The sequence below is a fragment of the Aethalodelphis obliquidens genome, unplaced genomic scaffold (genome assembly GCF_003676395.1).
Source record: "Aethalodelphis obliquidens isolate GAN/ISIS:26980383/991018 unplaced genomic scaffold, ASM367639v1 scaffold70, whole genome shotgun sequence".
NCBI classification, from domain to species: Eukaryota; Metazoa; Chordata; class Mammalia; order Artiodactyla; family Delphinidae; genus Aethalodelphis; species Aethalodelphis obliquidens.
Genome location: NW_020838014.1, coordinates 1,245,358 through 1,258,597, shown reverse-complemented (window position 1 = coordinate 1,258,597; position 13,240 = coordinate 1,245,358). Strand labels below are relative to the sequence as shown.

Genomic DNA, 13,240 nt, shown 5'->3' with positions numbered 1-13,240 from the left:
GCTGTGACAAAGTGAGAGAGAGGCATGGACATATATACACTACCAAATGTAAGGTAGATAGCTAGTGGGAAGCAGCCGCATAGCACAGGGAGATCAGCTCGGTGCTTTGTGACCGCCTGGAGGGGTGGGATAGGGAGGGTGGGAGGCAGGGAGATGCAAGAGGGAAGAGATATGGGAACATATGTATATGTATAACTGATTCACTTTGTTATAAAGCAGAAACTAACCATTGTAAAGCAATTATACTCTAATAAAGAAGTAAAAAAAAAAGATACAAGGAAATAAAAATTTTAAATAAAAATTACTCAAACCCCCCCCCCCCAAAAATAAAAATAGAACTCAGGCTTACCGGACCTACTGACTCACAATCTGCACTTTTACAATCTCCCCAGTGTACTTGTGTACCCATGAATAGTTGAAAGGTACATTTCTACCTCGACATGTCTTTTCTGTCTGAGAAATACACCTATTTTATCCAATTTGGCATAAATAAAACACTCAAAACTGCAAAAAAAAAAAAATCAGCCTTAATTTATTCATTCATCTAAGCAGTTTTTTTTTGAGTATCATCTATGTGCCTGACTATTTGCTGGATAGAGGGAATAACAGTGAACAAAATCCAGTTCCTGGAACCCACAGCTTCTAGTCTAGTGGGGAAGACTGCACAGTAAGTGCTGTGATGAGACAGCACATGAAAGGGTACCTAACTCTACCTTGGAAGGGCCTAGAAAGCCTAAAGGTATATCAACTCTGAGTCTCATAACAGAAGCATAATATAATTGTTGTGAGGATTAAAGTGCCCAGCATACGGTTTTAGTCATTTTAATAATGAAATTGGAATCTACTCACACCGAGCAGTGCAGTGAGGGAAGCGTCAGTATGTTTCATCATTAACCAGAACAACAATGAAAAATAACTGCTGATAACACTTACATAGTTCATGGTTTACGTAGCCCTTCTACCTGCAGTTTATCATCCAATCCACACAAAACCCCAGGGAGGCAGCTATAGTTAAAAACAATGCATGTGATATCCTGGATTGGGTCCTGGAACCACAAAAAGACACTAATGGAAAAACTGGTCTGTAGTTAATAGGATTGTCCAGTGTTAACTTCTTAGTTATGACCAATGTTCCGTGATTATGCAAGAAATTAACATCAGAGGAAGCAAAATATGTATAACTAAATCACTTTGCTGTGTACCTGAAACTAATACAACATTGTGAATCAACTATACTCCAATATAAAATAAAACATTTAAAAAAAAAATAAATTAAAAAAACATCAGAGGAAGCTAGGTGAAGAGCATATAGAAACTCTCTGTACCAACTTTTCTGTAAATTTAAAATTTCAATGAAAAGTGAAAAAACCAAAAAATTCACAACACAACCCCTCCATCTTAGCAGGTCATCTACTGTCAGAAGAGCATGGCAGCTCAGCGGCTAGAGCTGAAGGTGGGGCTGGATGGAAACTCTGGAAACAAACACTAGAATGGAAGAGGCGAGTCCTGCGTAATCCTGGAGGGTAAATAATGGCCAAAGCAGTCACTCAGGTCCTGCCCCAAAAAGAGCAAGATGATTCCTGGTCCCCAATGAATTCGCAATCTGATTTACAGTCCTTTTCTTTGGCACTGGAGTTCATAATGTGATTTCTTCACTTGTGGATTTCCTTTCCTACCATGCTTTACCATTTCAAGAATCAAAAGAGAGCTTCCCTGGTGGCGCAGTGGTTGAGAGTCCACCTGCCGATGCAGCGGACATGGGTTCGTGCCCCGGTCCGGGAAGATCCCACATGCTGCGGAGCGGCTGGGCCGGTGAGCCGTGGCCGCTGAGCCTGCGCGTCCGGAGCCTGTGCTCCGCGGCGGGAGAGGCCCCGGCGGTGAGAGGCCCGCGTACCGCCAAAAAAAAAAAAAAAAAAAAAAAGAATTAAAAGAGCTTGCATTGCTGAGCTCTTGCCCGCTGGGTTGCAGGTGGCCAGCAGCCATGAAGAAGCCGGAAGGGGAAGTGGGCTGAGACTAAGTCCCTTGGTAGGCTGACAATCTATAAATGTGTAATCAAGAGATGTTCACCCTGGGGTGTTTTTCTCTTCTTGCTGTGCTTAATTCTCTGTACCCTCCCACCCCACTTAAAAAAAAAAAAAAAAAAGGAAGAAAAGCACCTGACTGCTTTCCTGATTATAATTCTGAATACTTTTCAAATCTGAGGCTGTAGAGACATTTTTAAAATTTTTATAAGTATTTCTTTATTCATCTTATATGTAATATCTGAAGGCCAACCACATGCCCAACACTGTATAGAGCCTTGGGAATATACAATAGTGACTAACATGGGGATGTTCCCTCGGAGAGCTTATAGTCTAGAGGGTGAGAAAGACATAAACAGAGTACATAATCTGTAATTAGATTTAAGGAAAGACCAGGGTTAGACACTATGCTGCTTCTTGCCACCTGATGACTATATTTGATGTTACTATGTCACTTTGCGAAACATCTGGATAAAGTCAGTAAATTCCAATACTTTTCAGTCTATCAAAACAGTTTTTACCTAAAGTAGTTTTTAAAAATCCTGATCGCCCATAAACAAAACGAAAAGACACTCTATGGACTGGGAGAAAATATTTGCAAACAATGCAACCAACAAGGGCTTAATTTTCAAAACATACAAACAGCTCATACAACTCAATAACTAAAAAACAAACAACCCAATCAAAAAATGGGCAGAAGGACTTCCCTGGTGGCGCAGTGGTTAAGAATCCGCCTGCCAATTCAGGGGACACAGGTTCAAGCCCTGGTCCGGGAAGATCCCACCTGCTGCAGAGCAACTAAGCCCGTGCACCACAACTACTGAGCCTGCTCTCTAGAGCCTGTGAGCCACAACTATTGAGCCACATGCCACAACTACTGAAGGCCATGCTCCTAGAGCCCGGGCTTCGCAACAAGAGAAGCCACTGCAATGAGAAGCCCAAGCACCACAACATAGAGTAGCCCCTGCTCGTTGCAACCAGAGAAAGCCTGCGCGCAGCAACGAAAACCCAAGGCAGCCAAAAATAAATAATAACTTAATTAATTTTTTAAAAATGGGCAGAAGACCTGAATAGACATTTCTTTTTCTTTTTCGGCTGCCTTGGGTCTTCGTTGCTGCGTGCAGGCTTTCTTTAGTTGCGGTGAGCAGGGGCTACTCTTCGTTGCGGTGCGCTGGCTTCTCATAGCAGTGGCTTTTCTTGTTGCGGAGCACGGGCTCTAGGCACAGAGGCTTCAGTAATTGTGGCTTGCAGGCTCTGGAGCGCAGGCTGAGTAGTTGTGGTGCACGGGCTTAGTCGCTCTGCGGCATGTGGGATCTTCCCGGACCAGGGCTCGAACCCACGTCTCCTGCATTGGCAGGTAGATTCTTAACCACTGTGCCACCAGGGAAGCCCCTGAACACACCTTTCTCCAAAGAAAATATACAGATGGCCAATAGGCACCTGAAAAAATGCTCAACATTTCTAATCATCAGGGAAATGCAAATAAAAACTACTATGAGGTATCATCTCACAGCTCTTGGAATGGCCGTCATCAAAAAGTCTACAAATAATGTGTTGGAGAAGGTATGGAGAAAAGGGAACACTCCTACACTGTTGGTGGGAGTGTAAATTGGTGTAGCCACTATGGAAAATAGTATGGAGGTTCTTTAAAAAACTAAAAATAGAGCTGCCACATGATCCAGCAATCCCACTCCTGGGTATATATCTGGAAAAGATGAAAACTCTAATTCAAAAAGATACATGCACCCCAATGTTCTTAGCAGCACTATTTACAATAGCCAAGACATAGAAGCCAAGACATAGAAGCACTATTTACAATAGCCAAGACATAGAAGCAACCATAGAAGCACTATTTACAATAGCCAAGACATAGAAGCAATAGCCAAGACATAGAAGCAACCTATATATATATATATATATTTATTATATATATATAATAAAAAGGAATATTACTCAGCTGTAAAAAAAAGAATGAAATAATGCCATTTTCAGCAACATGGATGGAGCTAGAGATTATCATACTAAGTGAAGTCACAGAGAGAAAAACAAATAATACATGATATCACTTATATGTGGAATCTAAAATAATGATACAAATGAACTTATTTACAAAACAGAAATAGACTCACAGACATAGAAAACATATTTATGGTTACCAAAGGGGAAGGGGGGAGGAATAAATTATGAGTATAAGATTAACAGAGACTACCATATATAAAGTGGATAAAAACCAAGGATTTACTGTATAGCACAGGGAACTATATTCAATATCTTATAACATATAATGGAAAAGAATCAAAAAAAGAATATACCCAAATCATTTTACTGTATACTTGAAACTCACACAATATTGTAAATCAACTGTACTTCAATTAAAAAAAAGAAAAAGAGGGCTTCCCTGGTGGCGCAGTGGTTGAGAGTCCGCCTGCCGATGCAGGGGACACGGGTTTGTGCCCCGGTCCAGGAAGATCCCACGTGCCACTGAGCCTGTGCTCAGTGACGGGAGAGGCCACAACAGTGAGAGGCCAGCATACCGCAAAAAGAAACAGAAAGAGATAAAAATTCCGATCACTTGGACACACCCAAGACCAGATAAGTCAGATTAGGGTGGAACCAAGCATCAATGATTTTTTTTTTAATTGATGTACTGTTAATTTACAATATATTAGTTTCAGGTGTACAACATAGTGATTCACAATTTTAAAAGGTTATACTACATTTATAGTTATTTTAAAATATTGGCTATATTCCCCTGCTGTACAATAAATCCTTGTAGCTCATCTATTTTTTACATAGTGGTTTGTACCTATTAATCCCCTGAGGCTGTAGAGTCATTTAGTGACAACCACTGCCTCAGCCCTAGAACCAGCTAAATTCTAAGCATTATCCACTTTCTCAGATGCCGAGGATAAGCGCAAGCCAAGGAAGACTTGCACCTGCTGGGCTAGTTTTCTGAGCTGGAAGCTCTGGAGTGCTCTTAGCCTCCTCCCACATGGAAGGAATCCCTCCCGCTTACTTTGCATCACTTAGCAACACCCAAAAGTTGTTGTGCTTCAGCGTCTCCCCTGTCCACCCCCTCCTCACCTGTTTTCCCTGCTACAGCCTTGGGCCAGGCCCTCACACACTCATCAGAATTCCTGAAATAGCCTCCAACGGACCCCCACAGGCTGGGTCTCACTCCTCACTTCCAATCCACTCTCAACACTGCTACTGTCAAAGTATAAGCATGACGAGGTTAAAACATGCCCATCATACACGTATATAAGGAGCATGTGGCAAAGATTGGTTTAACTCCTTAACGGAGGAACTAGCAGAATAGTAAATCCAGTTCAAAGGAAAATTCAAGAAACAATATAGTCGATGAAAAAAGGAATGCCAGAATGATTGCAAACTTAGAGATACAATAAAACTAACTAACCTTCGCTCTTTCACACATTTACATTCCTCAGCCACTGCCTTCATTCCCAGGTCTCTTTATCTGAGGCCTCTGAGGTCCTCTTCAGGCACTTCTGCCCAGGCCTCCTTGCGGGCAGGGGAGGGGGGAGGGGGAAACCAGTGCTCAGTGCCCAGGTCTTTCCCCAGCTCACCCTTCCCCAACCCCAGAGTCCATCAAACTGCTGGAGCCTTTTGTTGGGCGCTCCCTCAATAGTGAGATGACCCCACATCTGTGCTGGTCCACCTGGGCCTCAGGAAAATGGAACAGGGAGAGCCACTGCTTCCTGTTTTAGCTTCTTGTTTACACCATCACAGCAAGTGGTTACAGGCTTACCTCTTCCATTTAGGGCTGGTTGCTTTAACTGGCTACTCAGACACCTGACAGCTCTGTTGCTCCTGTCTCAGCTGAGCTCCTACCAGGGTTATATATTTTTACTGGACAAGGGAACATTTGCATCTCTGCAAGGCAAAAACTATGAGTGAACACAGAGCATCCCAGAGCCTGGGCCCTAAACAATAGTAAATAGATAGCAAAGGTTTCTTCTCCCGATACTACTCAGCCATAAAAAAGAGTGAAATAATGCTATTTGCAGCAACATGGTTGGACCTAGACATTGTCATACTAAGTGAAGTAAGTCAAAAAGAGAAAGACAAATACCATATGATATCACTTATATGTGGAATCTAAAATATGACACAAATGAACTTATCTACAAAACAGAAACAGACTCACAGACATAGAGAACAGACTTGTGGTTGCCAAAGGGGAAGGGGCGTGGGGAAAGGATGGATTAGGAGTTTGGGATTAGGAGATGCAAACTACTATATACAGAATGGACAAACAACAAGGTCCTACTGTACAGCACCGGGAACTATATTCATTATCCTGTGATAAACCATAATGGAAAAGAGTATGAGAAAGATGTATGTATAACTGAATCACTTTGCTGTACAGCAGAAATTAACACAGTGTTGTAAATCAACTATACTTCCTTAAAAAAAAGTTTTTTAAAAAAAGGTTTATTCTCCTGGATTCTAGAACCTAGAGAATTAAATAATCTGTAGGTAGGTGCATTGGGCAAGGATCCATCCAAAGAGGACCTTGAAAGGACACATAGTCATCCTTTGCCCTATTTCTAAGTTTTAGATGATTTTGTGTAACACTGCCAAAATGAGGTACTGTTGCAACCTTGACACTTAACTGCTGGTTCAGCCTGTTGGCACTGCCCGGACAGTAGCCAAGCTCACATCTGCTCCAGCTCCCTCCAAGTCCTGGGCCACCTACCTGTGCAGCTCCAGGCCAAATGGCACCAGCAGCTTCCACTGCAGGTCACCTGGCTTGTCAAGGCTGGAGGCAGTGAGGGAGAGACAAGGGTTCTAGTTTGTTCTTATGGGGCTTGTTGACCTTGTTCTCCCCAACCTCACCTCCAGTTTTTCTTCCCAAATCCTGTCCCTGCAGGTATACAGCAATTCCAGGCCCAGGCCAGATGCAGGGACCACAGGCTTCCACGGAATCCTTCACCGGTTCCCACAATTACGTAGGGTGTAATTCTTATCATAAATTGCTTATTTCATATCATTCTTAGTGATTCTGTTCTCTGCACAATCCTGACTGATACACTCCCCAAATTTTCTCAGTGGCCTTTTTTGGGTTCTGATGTCTCTTCATGGCTAGAGTGCAATAGTTATTAAGAGAATAAACCTTGATGTTAAATTCCAGCTCAGACCCTCCCCAGCTCTGACTCCCCAGGCACAGCATTTAACTTCTCTAAGCCTCAGTTTCTACATCTGTAAAATGGGAATAACAGCAGAACTCCATTAGAAGGTTGCTATGAGGATTAAACAAGGCAATGGCAGTAAAATCCTTCCTGACCTAGTGTAAACACTCAATATTCACTATGATCATTACCTCTATCATAAATAACACTTATCACTGTGACTTGCTTTTCTGAACCACCATCGTCACACACATCAGAGTGTGAACTTCTTGAGACAGTGAGCAAAGAGACATCCCTTTTGATTGGAGGGCTGAGGAAGCTTCCATGTCAGCTGGGCCCTGAATAGTTGGATGGGCGTGGGTAGATAGGGGAAGGATGGCATCTCTCTTAGAAAGGAAAAACCAGAGATAGGTGTGTAGAGACCAGCAGTAGAACCAACGAGGCTTTGAAATTGTACAAATTATCTTAATTGAGCAACATGTGTTAACAGACTCTGCTTCAGGCCCTGGGCTGGGCTAGGAAGATAGAACGTTGAATAAGAAGCTTTCTGTCTGGACTTCCCTGGTGGCACAGTGGTTAAGAATTTGCCTGCCAATGCAGGGGACATGGGTTCGACCCCTGGTCCTGGAAGATCCCACATGCCGCGGAGCAACTAAGCCTGTGTGCTACAACTACTGAGCCTGAGCTCTACAGCCCACGAGCTACAGCTACTGAGCCCGCACCTGCGTGCCACAACTACTGAAGCCCGTACGCCCAGAGCCCGTGCTCTGCAATAAGAGAAGCCACTGCAATGAGAAGTCCGCGCACCGCAACAAAGAGTAGTCCCCGCTCGCCGCAACTGGAAAAAGCCCCCGAGCAGCAAGGAAGACCCAATACGGCCTAAATAAATAAATAATTTTTTAAAAAAAGGAAGAAGACTCCTGCCTACTTAAAAAAAAAAAAAAAAAAAAGAAGCTTTCTGTCTGTTGGGGGCAATAAAAGGATATCAGTACTTATAACACAATGTGATGAGAACCCCAAAAATCCAGCAGCTGAACTCCAAGGACTTAAAAGTGAATCAAGGGCAGAGTGTTTCCCAAGCCCAGGTCTGATGAGGGCAGAAGGCAGAGGACATCCCTGTAGGCCTATGGACTGCCTTGGGGAAATGAATGAAGAGACATCTGTGCTCTATGCCCACTCCATCCCCCAACCTTCTCCCTCCCTCTCTCCCTTTTGGGTGAACATGGGTTAGTATTGAGTAGGAAGTGAATGTCCCTGTTCCTTGAGCCCAGTTCTCTAGGCCTGATTATAGAAGAGGCAACCAGAGGCTGGGGTAGTACATCTAAAATTATTGAGAAGAAAATGTATTATCTGCCTAAAGAAATGTGTCAAAAGAGAGCACAAGAAAGCACAGTAAAATGTGTTCCACCTGGAATGTAAGCTCCATGAGGCAGGGACTTTTGAGTATCTGAAGATTCCATCTCTGGTATGCAGTCAAAGATGTGGTATGTGGTAGCATTCAAGTATGTGCTGAAAGTATAAAATAATGAATAAATGAATGAGGGAATGAAGACTCAAGAGATGGATCCCCCCTGGGTGGGGACTGGCACACAAGCTGCCCTGCTCAGTGCTCTCAGATGTAGCCAAAGACCTATGTTCTTTTAAACACTTGAAGCATCAACCAACTCCTTTGGGTTTACTTTTCTCCCCACCCGTAGCACGTGCCTCACCTTCCCCACCCGGAGTTCTATCAGCCAAAGGGAGCAAAAATGCCCAGCATGCAGGAAGGACATTCCAGTCCAGATGACAGATACCCTCCTGCAAGAACTCCCCACTAGGCAACCTGGCGTGTGGCCGCAGGCGAGTGAATGATCATGTGTCTGTCAGGCTCTCAGGCTCCATTCAACCCTGGGGGACTGACAAGAACAAACCACTACAAGTTCACCAAGGTGGTGCCGCCCAAGACGGCCTCCGGGCCTGGTGACGCCTCCACCTCACCATTCCCCTAATCTGATTTTTCACTGGTCACTTGAGTGTTTCTCCAGACACTGCTGATGGGCTCCAACCCTGGGAACTGACTGACGCGGTGCCCAGACGGCGTGCCTCTCAGCAGCCTCCCTGCCCCACACATCCCACAGCCCCAGCCTCGGGGTCAGTCCCCAGGAACCTGAGCCGCTTGTGCTTCTCAGAAAGGAACAGACACCTTGGGGACCTGCTCAGGACCTGCCATGGGTGTCAGCCCAGCCCACCGCCTAAAAGCTCACCGGGCCTCCTCCCACATCTGGCAACACCAACACATATTCACCAGGCAAGATGGTGCAGTGGGCTCGGGGCTCAGAAAGACCTGGGTTTGGAGCCTGGCCCTACCACCCACTGGCTGTGTGGCTCTGGGAAGATCACTTTGCTTCTCTGTGCCTCGGTTTCCCCATCTGTAAAATAAGGATAACAACAGCCGTATCAGCCAGAGTTTAGCACAGGAAACAGGAACCACTCAAAGTATTTTGAGCAGAGAGTGACTTGATACGGGGGGTTAGGTGCTAATGGGATGGTTGGATGGCTGGGCAGGGGAAGGGAGGAGGTAAGGCTGAGTCTCCAGAGGATCTGCTCCCTCGCTGTGGGCAGGAGAGGAAGGTGAGCATCTGGAGGTTGCCCTGGCACTCCTGAATTCAGGATACAAGTGTATCCTGGGGATCCAAGGAGCAGGCAGGGCCTCCACTGCAGCTGCCAGGGGTGGGGACCACACACTGGACATCACTGCAGTAGAAGATGCACATCTGTATGACCCCATTTGCCAAAAGGGAGCAGCCAAAGCAGTAGGAAGGCGGCCTCTGGTTCCCTTCCACCTTCCAAATCCCATGTGAGGGTCTCAGCGTTGCATCACAGGATGCTTCCCCCCCACCCCAACCTCCCCAAAAGGCCTCTCCCCCACCTCCACTTCCCTCCTTTCCTGCCGACCCCAGGCTGGATGTGGCGGTGTGGGGCGCCCTCGTGTGGTCGAGAGCGGCCCTGCAGCCCCGCCACCAGGATCCCAGGCTGCCCTCCTCCTCCTCCTCCTGCACCCGCGCTGCCCTCCTGCCGGAGCCCCGGGCCCCGCTGTCCCACGGACGTCATGGCTGTGCCACCGCCCACGCCCACTACTCCAACTGGCCCGCCTCCAAGCTACATTCCCTCCTTCTTTTACCTCTGAATGCTTTCTCACTTATATTTTAAAATTCAATGTTCTATACATATCAAAGAGTATGTATTAGTTAACTAACCCTATGTAACCAATTACCCTAAAACGTAGCAGCTTAAAATAGCAAACATTTATTACCTTACACAGTTTCCAATGGTCAGAAATCCAGGAGCAGCTTAGCTGGGTGGCGCTGACTCAGGGTCTCTCATGCAGGTGCTGTCAAGACACTGGCTGAGACTGTGGTCATCTGAAAGCTGGGGTGGCTCCACTTCCAAGTTCACTCACACTGTCTTCCTCGAAAGCCCTTAGTTGCTTGCCTTTGGGCCTCCCCATAAAGCTGCTGGCGACATGTCAGCTGGCTTCCCCCAGAGCAAATGTTCCCAGGGAAGGAGAGCAAGAGAAACCAAAATATTAAAACCCAACCTCAGAAGTGACTTACCAGGAGTTCCCTGGCAGTCCAGTGGTTAGGACTTGCCTCTTTCACTGCTGGGGCCTGGAGCTAAGATCCTGAAAGACATGTGGCACTAGAACAAAGTGGGAGGGAATATGAATTCCAGGAAGTGGGGATCGCTGGGGTCCTTCTTACAGGCTAGCTATCACAAAACATTTTTTTTTCTCTTTTTTTTGGCCATGAAATTTTCGGGATCTGAGTTCCCCGACCAGGGATTGAACCCAGGGCCATGGCAGTGAAAGCACCGAGTCCTAACCAGTGGACCGCCAGGGAAATCCCCTTCCCCCCAAAATTTTTTAATGTTAAAAACAAAATTTTAAAAAACAACAAAATATGATCAACACCCATGAACCCACCACTCACACAAGAACCAGAACATCACGTCTCCTGTCATCTACCCTCTGCCTCCCTGTGTGAGAGGCTAATCCCATTTTGAATTTCGTGTCTATCATTCCTTTGCTTTTCAAAAAGTTTTGCCACATAGGCACAGATGTCTAAATAATATGTTTGTTTCATTTGCTTTTTTGATCTTTATAGAAATGATTGGCTGTAAGTAGTAAGTGGTGCTCCCTCCTCCAAGATTCAAGCTTCTGGGCTTCCCTGGTGGCGCAGTGGTTGAGAGTCTGCCTGCCGATGCAGGGGACACGGGTTCGTGCCCCGGTTTGAGAAGATCCCACATGCCGCGGAGCAGCTGGGCCCGTGAGCCATGGCCGCTGAGCCTGCGCGTCCGGAGCCTGTGCTCCGCAACGGGAGAGGCCACAACAGTGAGAGGCCCGCGTGCCGCCCACAAAAAAAAAAAAAAAAAAAAAAAAGATTCAAGCTTCTATAAAGCTCTTCTTTTCCCTTTTGTTCCCCTCCTCTGGAGGTGTAGCTGCTTCCTGGCATTCTTATTTCTGGGTTACCTCAGCATTCTTTATTTATCCATTCTCCTGTGGATGGACATTTGGGTTGTTTCCACTCCTATTCGAAAAATGATGCTGTCTCTTGGGTCCCTGTCTTCTGGTACATGTGTGCAAGTTTCTCCACATTTATACCTAAGCATAGGATGCTGGGTCCTAGGATATGCAAACAAGACAACGTCAAATTATTTTCCAAGATGGTTGCACCAATTTACACTCTCACTTGCAAGTTACACAAAATCCTATTGATCCACATGTTCTCCCTCAGGTATGTGCTGTGGGGAGGTGGACCCAGGGCCTTGGGAGAGAAGAGAGGCTCCCAGGCACTGAGACTGGCAGTGGGAGAACCCACATGCCCGTAGACCCCAGCCCAACTCAGCCAGAGGAGCTTTCAGGCCCTGTGATATTGTGATTTATGATAAGAAATATATATTTGGTCTTCATACCCATCCCGTTTCTGGCACAGACCTCCTAAAACCCTTGGAATTTCCTAATTAAGGAGGGCAGACAAAGGTGTCTTTTGTTATGTTAATGAGATGACTTTTGGACAGGACCTAAGGTTGGCTGCTGGTTTCCAGAGAAGCCTGCCATGTGAATAAGGGTTGGAACTTTCAGTCCCACCCAACGACCTCCAGGGAGGGAAGAAGGATTGGAGGTTGAATCAATTACCAACAGCCAACAATTTGATCAGTCATGAATGTGCAATGAAGCTCTATAAAAACCCAAAAGGAGGGACTTCCCTGGCAGTCCAGTGGTTAAAAATACTGGCTTCCAATGCAGGGGATGTGGGTTCGACCCCTGGTCGGGGAACTGGGATCCCCATATGCTGTGCAGTGCAGCCAAAAACAAAAACCAAAACAAATAACAAAACAAAGGAGAGGGTTTAGGGAGCTCCTGGGTTGGTGAACACATAGAGAGCTGAGGAGAGTGGCACTTGGAGAGCGCGTGGAAGCTTCGTGCCCTTCTGCCATACCTTCCTTGCCCTACGCATCTCTTCTATCTGGCTGTTCCTGAGTCATATCCTTTCATAATAAACTGGTAATCTAGTGAGTAAAATGTTTCTCTGAGTTCTGTGAGCCTACCTAGCAAATTAATCCAAAACAAGGAGGATGTCTTTGGAACCTCCAATCTATAGCTTGTTCTCAGAAGTCCAGTTAACAACTTGGACTAGCAACTCGTGTCTGAAGGGCAGGAGAGTGAGGTGACGTGGGGGGAAGTCTTGTAGGAGCCCTTAAGCTGTGGCATCTGATGCTGTCTCTGGGTAGATAGCATCAGAATCGAGTTCAATTGTATGTAGGACACCCACGTGGCTTCGGAGCATTGCTTGTTGGTTGGGAGACACCCCCCACATGCACCTCATGCACTCACAGTCCCCCACATGTTGCAATTGGGTCCAGGAACCAATTTAGGCCCCCGGGAAGCATTCGGCTGGCCCCTCTTGAGGGAAAGCTCACTTAGATAGGGACACCTTTGCACTCAGCTGCTCTGCTGCTCCAGGGAAAACCATTTACACCCTCCTTGTTGTAAGGACTTCATGAGAATCCTAAAAAAGAATCCGTTGC

The 13,240-nt window shown here is 45.9% G+C and overlaps 1 long non-coding RNA gene across 1 annotated transcript; it reads right to left on the bottom strand.

The window, feature by feature from the left end:
- Positions 1–284: 284 nt before the first annotated feature.
- Positions 285–10,820, bottom strand: LOC113611761 (uncharacterized). The gene is made up of 4 exons (XR_003429581.1): positions 10,467–10,820; positions 9,459–9,582; positions 8,583–8,683; positions 285–1,046 (listed from the first exon to the last, which is right to left on the bottom strand). It is a non-coding gene; the product is annotated as an uncharacterized LOC113611761 (long non-coding RNA).
- Between the last annotated feature and the right edge of the window lie 2,420 nt (positions 10,821–13,240).